We start from the raw sequence: 17,384 nt of genomic DNA, 5'->3' as shown, positions 1-17,384 counted from the left end.
ATGAGGTGACGGATATGCTGGACACTCCCCAAAGATTAATGTTTCACTCTACTGTTTCAGATAAAAATCCATCTCAAGTAGAACAAATGTTATCTCAGATACCGGGGTCCCTCTGGACCAAAGATGGACATTGATGGCAAACGTAGCTCCTGTAATGGTAAATCTGAAAAATGGTAGGCAAGCTCCAAAAATTCCCCAAAACCCATTAAAACAGGAGGTAGAGATAGGGGTTTATCCCATAATTGAACGGTTATTACAACAGGGAATTTTAGTCTGTACAGCGAGTGTAGCCAACAGTCTCATCTTTCCTGTGAAGAAGAGTGGTGGGAGGGGTTATAGGCTGGTACAGGACCTTAGAGGGGTTAATAAGGTAGTAGAGAGCCGATTCCCCGAAGTGCCGAATCCAGCTGTCATTCTCATGCAGATCCCATCAAATTCAACCCATTTTACTGTCAGTGACCTCTGTTCTGCTTTCTTCTCTGTACTTCTTCATCCTGACTGTCAGTACCTATTTTCATTTTCATACAGGGGGTACAATAGACATGGACACGATTGCCTCAGGGCTTCATAGACAGCCGCAGTATCTTCTCCCAGGCCTTACAATGTTTACAATCTATTCAACCTGCCAATGGATCTGTTCTAATACAATATGTAGATGATTTATTGTTGTGTTCTGACTCGTTTATGTCATGTTTAAATTATACTAAACTTTTATTGCTTCATCTCTCGCTAAGGACAAACTGTAGCCATGCCAGTCCAGGGTTAAATAATTAGGACATTGCATAACCCAGGGCTTCTTGTGAAGGCCTCTGAATGAGGGCCTTAGTCTCTTCCTCAAAGCCTGATCGTGTCGTACACACAGAGGAAACAGAGCAGGCTTTCCTTAACCTTAAGGATAGTCTGACAAGAGCACCTGTATTGGGAATACCTGATTATGAAAAACCTTTTGATTTGTACTGTACAGAAGCTAATGGTTGCATAGCAGGTGTCCTCACACAAAAACATGGTGATGCCAGTAGGCCTGTAGCATACTACAGTGCACCATTGGACACTGTGGCAAGATAACTCCAAATGTGTTTAAGAAGCATAGCAGCAACTGCTCTATTGTTCAGTAAGAGTGAGGATGTAGTATAAGGCCATGATATGATTATTTATACACCCCATGCTGTATCTGCTTTGCTGAATTCTGCCCAAACCAGACATGTTTCCTCAGCTAGGTTCACAAAATGGGAACTAGCTCTAATAGCACCTGCAAACATCACCATTAAGCAGTGCAGTACATTAAATCCAGCAACGTATTTACCATATGTGCCTCAGGATGCACAAGGGGTGGAGAGAGATGAGTCGCTGGCAGAAGGTGAGTTCTGCAGGTATATTGATGCACATGATTGTATGGAATATCTGAATCAGACCTTTACTGCAAGACCTGACATACGAGATACACCTTTAGAAAATGTAGATGTGACATTTTACACGGATGGGAGTTGTCATAGACAGACTGACACTGGAGAGTTATGTACAGGTTATGCTGTGGTAAATGACGAAGACATCATAGAAGCTGAACCTCTTGGTCTACCTCACTCGGCCCAAGTGGCAGAGCTGGTGGCACTAAGGAGAGCATGTGAATTAGCAAAAGGCAAATCTGCTAATATCTACACTGACTCTAGGTACGCCTTCGGGGTAGTACATGATTTTGGCGATCTATGGCATCTGTGAAATTTTATGACAGCAGCAGGCACACCAGTCGCACATTCCAGACATATAAAAGAACTACTGACAGCGATCCAATTGCCTAAGGCAATGGCCGTAATTAAGTGTAAAGCCCATACATGTGAGGATGATCTGGTGTCACTGGGCAATAACAGGGCAGACGAAACTGCCAAATGGGCAGCAGGTTTAAAAGTGAACATGCCAATTAACCAAATGATGTTTCAAACGATGGATAAGCAGAAATTAATTGAGATGCAAAATTTGTGCTCCATTCAGGAAAAGGCAGTCTGGAGGTCCAAGGGATGTGGGCAAAAGTCCTCTGGAGAGATGGACAAGGTAAGCCAGTGGCTCCCAAGGTGTACTACCCAAGCCTGGCTGAGGCAGCGCACGGTCTGACTCACTTGGGAAAGCAAGGTATGTGCAAATTGGTGAGAGCATAGTGGTGTGCATCGGGTTTTTCTTCCCAAGTGGAAAAGAGAGCAATGTCCTGTTTGACCTGCTTGAGGAAAAACATTGGGAAAACAATCCCTACAGAGCCATCACACATTCCTCCGACCTATGGACCTTTCCAGGTAATACAAATTGATTTAATCCAATTACCACCCTGCAGGAATCTCAAGTATGTATTGGTGTGCACTGATGTGTTTTCTAATTGGATTGAGGCATACCCAGCTGCCACTAATACTGCTGTGTTTACTGCTAAGAAAATAGTTCAGGAGTTTGTATGCAGATACGGTATCCCTAGAATTATTGAGAGTGACAGGGGTACTCATTTCACAGGTGATGTCTTCCAAAACATGTGTAAGTTGATGGGTATTAATAGTAGACTTCACACCCACTACCGACCGCAAGCCAGCACCAAGGTGGAGAGGATGAACGGTACTATTAAAAATAAATTAAGTAAGATCATAGCTGAAACTGGACTGGGGTGGCCAGAAGCACTACCACTTGTCCTACACAGTATCAGGACAACTCCTAGACCCCCTCTCAATCTGTCCCCCTTTGAAATACTGTTTGGTAGACAACCTCATTTGATTATAAGTCCGCAGGAAGATCTGAAAAGTAACAACAAGGTTACTGTAAGGTATCTTATAACAATGAGTAAACAGTTAAAGCAGCAACAGCAGAAACTGAAATTATTGTCACATGATATGCCAGAAACAAACTGTCATGATGTTGAACCTGGAGAATTTGTTACGATCAGAAATTTCTTGCATTCACGTTGTTTGACAGATTGGTGGGAAGGTCCATATCAGGTGTTGCTGATAAGTACAACTTCCTTGAAAGTGGCAGAGAGAGATACCTGGGTCCATTCCACTCACTGTAAGAAGGTCAACCAACCGGTGGAGAGACAAGGCGGAATCAAGGCAGATAACGTGGACCTGTCAATTGCGAGTCTGTTTTGGGAGGGTTAAAGGTTACAGTGAGATACCTGAGCTAAAGAAATTTGTAGATCATTGTTTTCAGCAATGGAGTGGTCTGCTGTGGTTATCTTTGTGTTTTCTTCCAGAGTTCTCATTATCCTGGGTTGTTTCGGGATCTCTGGTTTCTGTGATGGAGGACAGAGGACGGAGAGGGGAGCTGATGGTGATATCAATGGAATAGAGTTGGAAGAAGGAGCAATACAGTCACAAGGGTGGTATCTGACCAAACCCAGTACAGTAATTGTTAATAGATCTGCTATGTTGGAAACTCAGAGACAGTGTGAAAGTCTATCATCTGAGGATTATTGTATTTGTGACTTTTGTGGGTCCTTAGTTGTTGAGAATTGCATCCAGCAGTGCCAACCTAAGTATAACCAGTATTGGGGTGGGTATCCTTTAGATGATTATCATACTATGGTGGGCAAAATTTTAAACCAGACTGACTGTTGCATGTGTTCCCATGTGCCTCAGGGACAGCATAATGTAGGGTTAGTGTTGTTTCCATTGAATGTCTCTGAGGTCTTAGAACTGCAACAAGGGAAGACACTGGATGGAAAATTTCTTAACACCTAACCACCTAATTTTAAACTCCACCAGTACCAAGAGGATAAATCACTTTTATGTTTGAACATCACCAACTTCAATAAACCAGGAAGTTGGGAGGTGACGGGGAATAACCAGACGATGACCTTCTCATTAAGAGCTGATTATGAGCCTATACATTTTGAACTGTTACGTACTATTAGGTTAAATGGGAGACACTTCCGGTATCGGTACACACTAAGTAACATCAAAGAAATGGTTGGCAAAGTACCAGAAGGGTACTGTGCCAGGGTTATACAACCAGAAACATGTATTAGCCAGATGGGAGAACCTGAGATAGGATCATTTGTTAGGGAACTGTGTTGGATAATCATGATGCATTCTATTCCTTATGTTCTCCCCGATGATGTATATTTTATATGTGGAAGGAAAGCATATAAGTGGCTCTCTCTGAGTTCAGAAAGTTTGTGTTATCTGGGAAGAGTACTCCCAGAAGTTATGACCCTTACACATAGTGGAATGCTTGGTATTCATAAAAACAAGCAATCACCATATCTTCACACACTGGGCCTGATTCAGACCCGCTCGCGAGCGCTGAGCGCTCGCAAGCGGGTCGATGTTGCCCAAGTGCGCATGCACACGATGGAGGCGGCTCCATCGTGCGCATGCGCGAGACCCAAATAACGACGGCCAAGCCGTCGTTATGGGTCTCGCACCAAAGGGGGCGTGCTGTCGATGGTGATTGACAGCACGCCCCCTTTGGTGGGCGTGCCGGAGGCGTGGCTGCCCAGAAGGAGGCGTTCCCATGGGAACGCCTACCATCTGGGGCCAGCCCCACTGACATCACTGGTAGAGCCAAAAGCACTCCAGGGCTTGCGGCAGTGAGACCCTACCGCAAGGGTCTCGTCGCAAGCCCGATGGTCGCGATGGTCTTGACCAGGAGGCCACTCCAAAAAGGAGGAGGGACAGCCCTGATTCAGAGCGAGTGCTCTGTCCGAGCGTCCGGCTCTGAATCAGAGTCTGAGTAAAAAACACCGTGACAAGAGAAACATGATACCTTGGGATGTTCATAAAGCCACACAATTGATTAGTGAAACAACTGGCTTTCAAGTTTTAGTCACATTGGATCCCACCAGGATCGCTCGGGGTACACTAAATTTTAGTTATATGCAAAATTAATAGTATCACCGAGATGTATGATGACACGTTTAGGTATACAGGTAGGGAGTTACAAGCTTATAAGAAAGAACTTGTGCAACATAGGCTAGTGTTAAATTATTTAACAGCTGTCACTGGAGGGTATTGTGTAACTTTGGCCACCCAATTTGGTGTAAAGTGTTGCACATATATTACAAATAAAGATGGACGAAATTCTGCAGCTGAAATGGGAATTTCGGAAGAACCATAATGCTTCAGTGGCTGAAGTAGAGAAGAAGGTAGAAGAATGGGTTTCGTGGTTGAACCCAGTGAAATGGTTCTCTGGTCTAGGAAAGTGGGTCCAGGATATAGGCCCTCAATACCAATAGCGAGCCCCGGAGAGCGTGAATTTCTCAGCTGCACTGCGCGTGCGCAGGCCCTCACCATCGACCCGCTTGCGAGCGCACAGCGCTTGCGAGCCGGTCTGAATGAGGTCCTATGTCTTATCACTTTTACCAATGAAAATAGATTGTCTTAACTTTGCAATTTCATTAGTCAGTTATATATTTATAGCTCGCCACGTACTCACATGCACACACCGGAGGTGGTTGCAGAGAGGTGATGGACCAGCAGTTGATGTCCGCATCAACCCTGCGCTCTTTATTTCTGAGGTGGTGAGAGCTGTGATGGAGAAATGTGATCCTTGTACCAATAAGAATGGATTACGACATACTGACACAACACTCTGCCTAAAGTTTTTGCCTACCCCAGTGGTTCCCAAACTGTGTGCCGTGGCACCCTGGGATGCCTCGGGACACTTGCAGGGGTGCCTCAGCTTGGTGGTCCAGCATCAAATCAAATTATTTATGGTCAATGTGATGTAAATATGTGGATAAACAGAAGTGCAAACCTGTCCATCACCACATAACTGAACCTAAGGATGACGGGTAAGCACAATATTTATTACTTATTTATTTATTATTTTTTTATTTCTCATTGACAATCTTTGGCCTAGGGGTGCCTTGAAAACAATGCTGATACTCTAGGGTGCAGTGATTCAAAAAAGTTTGGGAACCACTGGCCTACCTAGTTAATATCGCATGGAACTGAATATTTACTGTAATCAACCAATCACCAGCCTTCAGTTATTGCACACCTGAGTATTCTGACTTTGCTTCTACTAAGAATCCTCAGCCTCAATTTCTTGCCCACCAGAACTTTTTCTTCGTTTATAACGTATTTGGACACATATCTGAGGATTCGACCAAAAGGCTAATCACACAGAAACACTACTCATGTAGACACACACACTTGGTTGTATCCAGTTATACTGTACACCTGTTATAAATATCATTATAAATATCATTATTTCCTATATATCGCAGAGCGCTTCCCTCTATTTTGTTTTATTTAATTTATGATAAGGAATTTGGGACATTTCCTGTGGTAACAGCTAGCGGTACAAAAAAAAACCCTATCCTGTGAGCACTGACCGTCTGTAAAATTGGTTAATTCCTTTATCTAGTACCCGTTAAAAAGTATCCTTATATTAGATATGTTACTACGGATATCCAGAACAATAGTTCACTAGATATAGGGGTATATTTTTCCTTGTTCGTTTTGATGTTCGATTTAAATCAATTCAAATCGAAAGTACAAATCCCTCTTCAAATCCCACATTTATTAAAATTCGATTTTAGAAGCATTTTCGAAATCGAATTCGATTTGGTTCGATTTGCTGTTCGATTTTTCATGATCATGTACAAATCGAACAGCAAATCCCACTTCAAAAGGAACTTCAAAGCCCCGACTAAATAGAACTGCTTCATGCTTTCATTTTCAACATGAGCAGTTAGTTTTGAGACAGATACATGCATACATCAGTGAGATGCATGCATGTATCTTACTGTAAAAAGCTTAGAAAGAGTTAAAGTAAATAAAAATGACGTGGGGTCCCCCTCTAAAATAGAACCAGCCCCGGACTTTTCATAACCAGTCCTGGTTGTGTAAGTACAGGGAAAAAATTGCTTAGGATTCCCCTGTACTTAGCACAACCAGCACTGGGTTCTGATCTGGTCCTGGTTCTGGAATTACTGGGGAAAAAATGTGTAGGGTTCCCCTGTAATTTCCACAACCAGCACTGGACCCTTTCTAGCGTGGGGCTGATGCCACAGCTAGGAAAGTCCTTTCACCAGGCCCCCCAGCCAAAGCATCAGCCTTGACTGCTAGTCAGCCCAGGCCAGGGATCCCTGGGGAGTTGGTCCCACTCTTCAGGGCAACCCTGGCCTAGGCTGATAGCCCGGGACTATCCCCGCCACCCCTGGGAGGTGGGTGGCGGGTTGATAGTGTAAAAAAAGTATATAAACATTGTCTTTATGAGTAGAACTGCAGGTCCCAGCAAGCCTCCCCAGCATGCTGGTACTTGGAGAACCACAAGTACCAGCATGCGGCGCATTAAGGGCCCGCTGGTACCTGTAGTTCACCTGTAAAGAAATATTTAAATAAACACAATACATACACACCATGACCATATAGCTTTAATACATACCTACACACTCACTCATGCATACTCACCTACATTACTTGGAGTGATCTCCTTCTCCCTGTAGGCATCCATTGCCTTAGTAAAATTTCAAAAATGAGAAATGCGATCCACGAACTAGGTAACAACCACGATGGTTGTTACCTCCCGAATGAGGAGCTCAGACTCGGCTTCTGCCTTTGTAGAGCCGTATCTGAGCATTCATTAGCTGAGAGAGATCAGCCCCCGACTCTCTCAGCCAATGAACGGCTCCCTCCATTGAAGTCAATAGTGGGAACTGCAGAATAAACTTAAGTAACCCTGCGTCTCTCCATTGACTTCAATGGAGGGAGACGTTCATTGACTGAGAGAGTCGTGGACTGACCACTCTAAGCCAATGAACGCTCAGATCGGCTCTACAAAGGTAGTGGCCACGTCTGAGCTATTCATTCGGGAGGTAACAACCATTGTGGTTGTTGCCTGTTGCGTGGATCGCGTTTCTTGTTTTTTTTTTACCAAGACCATAGATGCCTACAGGGAGAAGGGGACCAGTCCAGGCAATGTAGGTAAGTATGTGTGAGTGTGTATGTGTGTATTAAAACTTTACTATCACGGTGTGTATGTATTGTGTTTATTTAAACATTTCTTTACAAGTGAACTACAGGTACCAGCAGGCTCTTAATGCCCCGCATGCTGGTACTTGTGATTCTCCAAGTACCAGCAGGTGGGGAGGCTTGCTGGGACCTGCAGTTCTACTGTAAAGACAATGTTTACACTTATCTTTTTTTACACTACACTTACACTTTCAACCCGCCACCCACAGGGAGTTGAAGTTTGATTTGAAGTTCTATTTTCTGTTCGATTTCAAATCGAATAATAGTATATAAGGGATTTGTGTGTTGGTCTATGTAAAAGTACCAATGTTTTTCCGATGTTAGATTTTGAGCGGGATTTGAGTGAAATTCGGTTTTATGTTCGAGTTTACATTCGATTTTGCCTTTAGTAAACCTCCAATTGCAAAATCGAATGTGAAATCACACTAAAATCAAAATCGAACTTTAGTAAATTTACTCCATGGTGTTTCCCTACAACATGCAATCCCAATCTACTTCTAAAATTATATACTTTCCTACAATTCACAGTCGAAGTATGGACGTTCTTTCGGTGGTGCACATCTTTTTGTTTTAGTTAAAAAAAAAAATCTAGGTTTTAGTTGACATGAGCATTTGTCTGGTTAGGTTTAAAGAGTGTCTGATGGGGCTGCTGTCCTGCTCTGACTTTGCTCTATCAATAATTGGGTGTGGTTTAGCAATGGCTAAATGTTTATCTTCACGGTGACTGTACTGTTGGGATACTTGTAATATAAATGTATCAGTTTTTGAGCAGAACTCCAAGTTCCAGACCTACATGTATTGTTACTAAATCTATGCTCCCATTTAAAACATATACAGTGGTTAGCTTTCAAGCGTGCACCACCATCTGACTCTCATGGCGCATGTCATAGACGCAAAGGTTAGTAGGATTATATACTGTAATTTGTCGAAACTTTAGATTTTCCATCTGTAAACTCTTTGTAGGTGGGATTAAGAGTAGAATAATTAGCATGCTGTTTAGTTATATAGGTAGGTTGGAGTAAGTGAAAAAAATTAGAAGCTCCATTGTCTTTAGTCATTTGAGAATGTCAGTGTAAAAGTATCAATATATGACCCATCAATGTAGACTGCCAGGGATGTTGACAGGGGGAGTCCCCTGGCCACCTACACTAACAGTGCATTTACAGATAGCGTTAAATTGTTTCTTGTGACTGAATTCCTATACTGTGTATGAGACGTTTATGTGCATTAACACCTTTGTTCATTTACTTATTACTTTATAGGGTAGTATGTATGTTGGACAGAGAAGCATCTTGGAAGAGACTACACCCTGTCTAGTCTATATAAGCCCTACATGTAATATGACCTGTTAGATTTATCTGAGGACTGATATACGTACAGAAAGAATGCAGTGTCCAGAATTGCTACGAGGAATTTGGTCAGGCCCTGAAGGTACTGAAGCTCTCTAATGTAACATTGGAATCTCGCTCTGGATTTCCGTGCAGAAAATGCCAGATGATCCATCAACTTTCCAGAATTGGGATTCACTGGAAACTGAATGTTTCGCCATGTGCTAGTTAATGAAGCTGAGTACTAAATTGCTATTTTTATTCTATCTGTGTTTGAGCTTTCATTAAAACACCAGTACATGACTAGATACATGACCAATTAATTAACACATTAATTGTGTTTCCAACCGAATTCACGGTGCACATTTTGATATTTTGCATGTGTCATACCAGGGAGGTGTAGCCTCGCCTTCAGAAGGCTGTCGCCACGCCCCATTCATCTACAGCGAATGTACTGGGTGTCCCAATAATCTGAGTGGAGCGCAACCTAGTGCCAGACAATCACGTGATGGCCTTGCATCAGTGATTAATGTCCCTGCTGAACTGCCCAGTGCCCACATCACTCACTCAGGCATGATTCCAAAAAACCTAAGGGAGCGTGGCCACGCCTTCCATGATTAGGTCATGCCCCCTTCCCCAGGCTGGCTCTCTACGGCCCTGGTCGCAGTACTCCACCTGCCTCCTAGAGGTGACTATGTGGGAGTGGTATATGGTACATAATTGATAGGCAGGAGAATAGTTGAGTAGGTAGAAGATCAGGGTCAAGGTTCAAAACGATAGGGAAATGTCAGGGTCACAAGCACAGGTCATCAACTGTGTGACAGCTCGAGGTCAGGGACACAAGCAAAGGTGCAATATGGATAGACAGGGTGGCTATGTCTCATTGGACTCAGGAATATTGCTAATAGCAATAAATACTAAAGCACAAAAAAGAGACCTGATACTTTGGCACAAGTTTATACATGCAGGGCAAGCTGAATTTGGTGTCAAACTGATGTCACAAGTCAACTGATTCAGAAGGAAATATTACCAGGAGTGCAACACTCCCGCCCCTAGAGGCACCTCTACATCACACCAGCAATTCGCAGGGAAGAGGAACACAGCCAGGATACTGCCACAGCGCGCACGTGCTGTGATGCAGCTGCAGTTACGGTCACTTTGTCAGAGAAGCCGCAAACTTATTGACCGGGACGGCCTGCTTCCCAGAAATTGGGGGTATGTCAGCCCCATTTCTGGGCATGCCAAGGTCAGGGTCTGAATCTTCCGATGCAGGTTTTCTGACCCCGACAGAGGAGTTACGGCGGCCATTCTAAGTACGCTTAGGCTTACTCACATGGCTGATGGTTGCCCTATGGAAATGCGATTCTGCATCCTCAGATGCAGCAGCAGGTCACAGATGCGAACAGGAGGTGTCCATTTAAACAAGACTCCTTCCGCAGCATTAGCATATGTTACTATCGCTGCTGTGTCCAAAGACGTAGCAGCAATGCTATCAGCGTACAAATCTGAATCAGGCCCATAATTAAGACTTTAGGATGAAAATTCGATAAATACCAAACACTAAATCAGAGATATGCTACAGTTTTCTCTTTAGATACCAGGTATTCAACATTACAAGCCACCATCACTACAATATTTACAAAAGTGTTAGATGAGTACTAAAAATGTTCATGGCTTCCCTTCCCTTTCTTTATTGAAGCTAGTTTGCTCAGCTCAGGTTGATAATATGTAGCCCGAAGACGAAGAAATACTTTAGAATTTTGTACTGACATTTGATTGTAAGCAAGCATAACTGTAGTCCCTCACCAGAAGACCAAGCTTTGCTGGGTATGCAGGCCATGCTTGGGTTTCCTATCTTAAAGAGAGTTTAACATATCGAAAAGCTCTCGTAAACTGCTGAATCAATGTGTTCGTTCCCCGCATTTGTGGCTGACTTGGTCGTTTAAACGTACCTCGCACCTCCAGGATCTGCGAGGTAAAGTCCGACTGCAGGGGCTCGCGCGCAGGGTCTCGGGGACTCCTGCGCGAGGAATCCCCGTCAATTGAATTGCTCCGACGCTGCATCTGAATCTACCACTTAGAGAGTGAAACTAACTGTGCACTCAGATTGCAATAATTCCTAGTAACAAATTCAATTAGATATCTTTCTCGGTAGATAGTCTAGAAAACCAAACAGATTAATAACTGCAGATTAAAAAAAAAAACACAACAAGAAGATCAAATATTCTCCAGTTGTTGCTTTTTTACCTAACATACTCATACATTCATGCATGTTGTTTAATGGCCATTAATATAGAGCTAATGTGTTGCCATATGTCTCATTGCCCAACATAACATGAAATGAACCTCTGTGGTTTCTGGTTGTGCATTAAACAGGATTTAAGGATTTTCAGCAGGTAGAAAAGGGTGGCTTAGCTGGGCCAAGTGCTATAAGATATCTAAGTACAGGGCATAGAGCGGACCTCCACAATAGTGTAAATTATTTAGGCAGACTCTCTTGTCCATGTTGTTTGTTGGGGATAATGCTGTTCGTTTTAGGAAATCATTAAAGATCAATAAAGGGATCATTAGCAGAGTGATGCCCTCACCGGACAGCCAAAGCTGCAGAATTACCACTTAATCCGACTATAATAGCAGCAGCCTGAGACTTTTATAATGGGTGTCAGAAAGATTGATTGGCTAAAGCCAAAGGTTACGAAAGCAAATGGTGACCCAGGCCACTAATGTACTTGTAACTCCTTCAAACACTTTAGTGCTGGTTAAACAGAAGATGCCCTCTAAACCACACAGATTCTCTTCCGCAGTCTATTTAAATGTCTTATGAGCAGCCAGTGCAAACAACAACATTAAAATGTTATACTTGTTGTAAAAGGAAATGTACAATATACTATAAACTGAAAGGAATATTGCTAATAAGCCCTCTCACAAATATAATTTTATAGCCAGTTGCTTCTTGATACTTTCAAATATTTTCTTAAAAGAATTAACAATTTCTATTTTATTATCGATAGTTTCCGTTATAAAGAGATTACCCAAAATGGGCAACGAGTTCAATCACAAATGCATCAGGCAAGGCTTGAATCTGTGTTTAATTAATATAAGTGAAGTATGTGCAAATTTTTAGTTAAAAAGCAACATATTTTATGCTATTTTAAACTATATAGTTTGAAAGATGAAATGCCCAAAAGATACACTGTACCTTTACAAAGATGCATCTTTTGTAATGTCTAATCACAGATGCGCATAAAAAACTAACGTGGGAATGTCTGGACTTCATAACATATGGACATGCTTTTTACAACATGCATATTTCAAATAAATGTATACTGTATGCACATGGGAAAGGTCTCTATGACATGCAATAGTATAAATGTACTACAGTATATCACATTACAGTGATGTCCAGCAGTATGGTGGCCATATTTAAACTTTCAATACTCAGAGCCATCTGTACCCAGAATATCACCAAATTTGGTAGGGAGACTAGTAAATAAATCGGGCTGGGTATGCAAAAGCCGCGATTGCACTGTCTGGTGGAAGGACACCCTCTATGCCTTAGAGAGCGACGGCAGAGCGAACGCACGCCAGTATAAAGACGCCCACCTTTCTCTCTTAGCACACGTCATCTCTAGGAAATGTGTGATTAATCGGTGACATCGAGAGCCATCGGAGCTGCACGCAGCGCTTGAGGTAGACCCTACCCCACCGCAAGCACTGCTATCACTGCTGTCTAAAATACAACCAAGTGACGTGTACAATGACGCTTCTTTGCTAATTATGCACACCCCTAAAACACCATTTAGACGCCCAGACACTCCTGCGTTCGCACATCCACTCCCCCGTTCACAACCACCTTCCCCTGTTACCACCCACAAATGGAGCTATCTGTCACTCAAATTAGCATCCAGTCTGTGTACTACGAGTGCACAATTCCCGAGTGCAGTGAGTGACTCGCACATGCACATATTGACGCATGTGCATGTGCAAAAGTGCGATTATCGGCCATAGCGTTCATTCGCGGCTTAGCGCTCGGGTCTGAATCAGGCCCACGGTTCCGTCCTTCATTAATATGTACAGCCTCACATGCGATATCGTGTGATTGGCCCTGCTGCACGGTCAATCACACGATATCGCCTGTGACCGCGGAAGCGAGCAAATCGGGCATACACACTGCACGATATGCCCGATTTGTCATTTTGATTTGGCTAAATCAGCCAAATCGTGCCGATATCGTTCTGGTATGTATGCCCCCTAAGACCTGAGTATATAGAATGGCGCCACAAAGGTTCCGCAGCGCCTTACACAGTACATAAATCAGCACACAAGAAAAACAGTTAATAGTAATACAAAACAATGCAGGACAAGGGCATGGATTATAAACATAGCTTAGCTGCATAACACAAGCAGCAGGGTCTCAGCAACCAAATGTTGGGTGCCAATGTAGGGAGTTAGTAGTAAATGAAACTATAAGTAGGGATAGGAGAAGCACATGAGGGACGAGGGCCCTGCTCGTGAGAGCTTACATTCTAAAGGGGAGGGGCAGACAGACAGGGGCGACACAGATGGGGTAGAAAGTGAGGAAGCAGCATGGAGCAGTGGGTTAGGATATGTGCTACGGAATGTGTGCGTTTAAGATGACCTGATGTTATGTCAAAATTAAGTCCTTCATTCATCTATCTCTATGACAGAAAATAGATTATGTTTATGTGCTAGACCCACCCACAAACGGGTGCAGCCATGCCAAACATGCTGTGGTTCCACAGGATATTGCTGTATCTGGGCCCAGAATTTCTCTTGGCATCCCTGGAGGTGATAGGCAGAACCAGGAGAGAGTGGGGCTTAGTGGTGGGGTGGTAAGGCCATGGAGGGAGGGAGGTGGTTGAGAGTGGAGGAACAGGAAAGGTGGGGCAAAGAAGCAGAGGGTTGGAAAGCAGAGTGTTGAGAGAAAAAAGGGGGAACAGCAAGTGGAGAAGACAAGAGGGGGAGGATGGGGGTTGATAAAGTAGAGGATTATGTGGACATTGAATATGGGGGGTGTTTGAAGTAAAGGTGTCCATGCTGTGGATGAGGTAATCAGTAAGATGAAAACTGGAGTGGAGGCTGTGTGATGTAGAGACAGTGTGGATAAAAGTAGTTAAATGTTCAAAACTACAGGTAAAAGAACAGTGCAGCTAATGTATGAATGTAGCTCCAAAAGTGACATATAAAGAGAGGTGTGTGAGTAGTGGGAGAAGGAATTAGTTATTAAAAGAATGATGTGATGCAATGGAAAAAGGCAATACAGTACAAACAAGATTTTCTGAAGTATGAAGGTAAAAATTACAAAGTACAGAGCCGATCCAGTCAGAGGTGTTTTGAGCAACAAAGATCAATCAACAAGAGCAGCAGCAGATAGGTGAGTACTTGCAATGTCCAAGCAGGGAGTACAGTAAGGAGTTTCCTGGATATGCATACAGCAGCTGATGGTCAATTAGATAACTCACAAAAGTATGTTGCTTGATGTTGTTCAGAAAGTGTTCTGGTTTTGAGGATGTTTTCCCTCAGTTTTCCTCCAGTTTAACTCCAGCATAACTCCATTTTAGTTATGAAATTGTAATTACACTTATAATCTAACACTTTGCATCTAGCACAGACTATGGCAGCCACAGGCTATGCAGCTTACTGATCGCTATTGTGACAACCCTGAATGTGGGAAGGGGTCAGGGGTAATATGGTTAAAGTAGAATATCTATAGATAAGTAATGTAAAGCAATTAGTATGTTTATTTGGAGTTGTGTTACATATGTATGTTGGGCCAAGGAGGCATATGGTTATGCCGCGTTCCCCAGTGAAGGAATTGCCTCATGCTCTCCAAAAGAAAGAACCACCCCATCGTGGTGAATGCCTGTTTTGGGAAAAGGGGAACTAGAAAGGGGAGCCACTTGTCCGCGAGTCGGAGCCACTGGCAGGCGCGCGGAACCAGCTGGAGACGAGCCGCCGCGAGGGTAACACCCGCTGCGAACGGGGAACCCGGACAGAGGGTATAAAAGGAGATGCCTAGTGACAGTTGGGAGTTGTGGTGAGCGGTTGGCAGCACAGTGTTGAGGGACAGAGAGGCGCACTTACCTGATTGCGGGGTCCATTGTGGATCCGGAGGAGGCTGTCGTCAGGAAGGAGCTGCAGGGCCTAAGGAGCGCAGTCTTGGCTGACGGAGGGAGGCGGAGCAGCAAGGAGGCGGAGCGGCCAGAGGGGAGGAGATCCAAGGCGGTGTCTGTGGCTGAGTCCTGTAGAGAAGGGCCGGCCCGGACGAAAGGGGGCGGAGATCTCGGGGCTGAGTGACAGTCCTGTCCATCCGGAAGTGTCACAGGAGAAGGTCTGTAATAAAACACATTATAGACTTGCATTAACCTAAATCCACTCAGAGGAGGAAACACACCACCTACCGCCTAGTAAGATAATAACTCTAACAGTCTCCCTGTCATCCTCAACAGCGCAGTTAGACCATTCTGGATACTTAGGAAAGAGACTAGCCCTAGTAATCAGCTAATGTTACCCCATCGATAGGGAGCGCCAGCAGATCGCATACCTCCTCCGCCTCCTATTAACCCCATTTAAGTCAGATCCCCTTAAAAAAGGGTGATTTAAAGCCGGACGGGATTCCCGCGATTGACTCCAAATTGGTCCAAAAGACTACTACTTTGCAGAGGGAGAGTAAACCTGGGAACCGGCTATGCCGTGTCAGTCCCACTGACAGTTCAACAGTTAACAAGTAATGCACGGGACCGATATAAGAAAGCTAAAACTGGGATTTAAGTCACTGTCACTACCGTACTTTGCAAATTTCAGAGACAGTGACATAGGAGGATCGCTGCATTGCATCGTAGAGATTTGGGGAGGGAACGGGACATATCAAAGGGAAAAAGGTACCTCAGGACCCACGTGCACCACCGATAAAGAGATATCTGGCCAGCAACGTATGAACTACTTTAGCTAAGGTAGATAAAAGGTATTGAGATAAATGATAGGATAGACAGTTAGGAATTTATGTATTGTGATAAGTCGTTTTGTATGCCATATGTTAACTACTTTACCTCTACAGACGTACAGTCCGGGAGTGGAGTGGTTCCTGTATAATAAAGTTGTAGTTATTTGATGTTTGTGAGAGACGTTAAACGTAATAATTTGTGTTCATTGGTCTGTTATGTAATTGGCATCTAAAACTACACTTTGTGCTATGTTCTCCCAAAAGTGTTAATAAAAGTCACGTGTTTGGCTAATTGACTGATGATAAGTGTTAATAACCACTAGAAGGTGTACCTATCACGTCAGGAGAGACGACCCGACCCAGCCAACTCTGGTATAGCGGCTGACGGAGGTATCAGTCACCATAGGTCGGGGTGTTACAAAAATTGGCGTCACGACGAACAGGATCAAGATCCAAATTAAATAGTAAAGATGTCACGAGAACAGAGTTCAGCTGGAGACTCAAGCCACCAAAACCCGGTTATGTCTCAACTGAACCCCATAACCTTGCCCTATTATTTCGGGGCCCCATGGTTGCCCACTTATACTGGAGATGAACGAGGAGGAGAGCCCGATGGTAACTCGTTAAGAGAATTCAAACACAAGATGCAAAGTATGTTCAGGTTATATCCCTTGACAGAGAGTCAGCAGGTGGAGATATTGATCGGCCAGCTCAAGGGCTCGGCTCTGAGAGAAGTCACTTCGTGGCCCAGAGAAGAGAAACAAAATGTAAATCAAATTATGCAGAGGTTAGCTGACACCTTTGATCTACAAACAATGTCAGAATTGAAAATGAAATTCTATGCTAAAAAACAGCAAGCAGGCGAAACCCTTCGTAATTTCGCATTGGGTCTACAAGAGGCTCTACGCCGTATACAGTCAGTAGATATTAATGAGGTGCGGAACCCTGATGAGACTCTCATTAACCAGTTCATCGAAGGTTCAAGAGGGGAGGGTACCAGAACCCAGTTGCGTCTCTTACGACTACAGATGCCTAGAAATTCCTTTTTGGACTTTAAGGAAGCATCAATCAAGGTCGTGGGATACACCCGAGATGATGAAATTTCCTTAGTAGAAATGCCAGGGTTCCAAGAAATAATCCAGG

This window comes from Taudactylus pleione, unplaced genomic scaffold (assembly GCF_031769625.1).
Source record: "Taudactylus pleione unplaced genomic scaffold, aTauple2 ptg000007l, whole genome shotgun sequence".
Taxonomy (NCBI): domain Eukaryota; kingdom Metazoa; phylum Chordata; class Amphibia; order Anura; family Myobatrachidae; genus Taudactylus; species Taudactylus pleione.
This window is presented reverse-complemented; position numbering follows the sequence as displayed.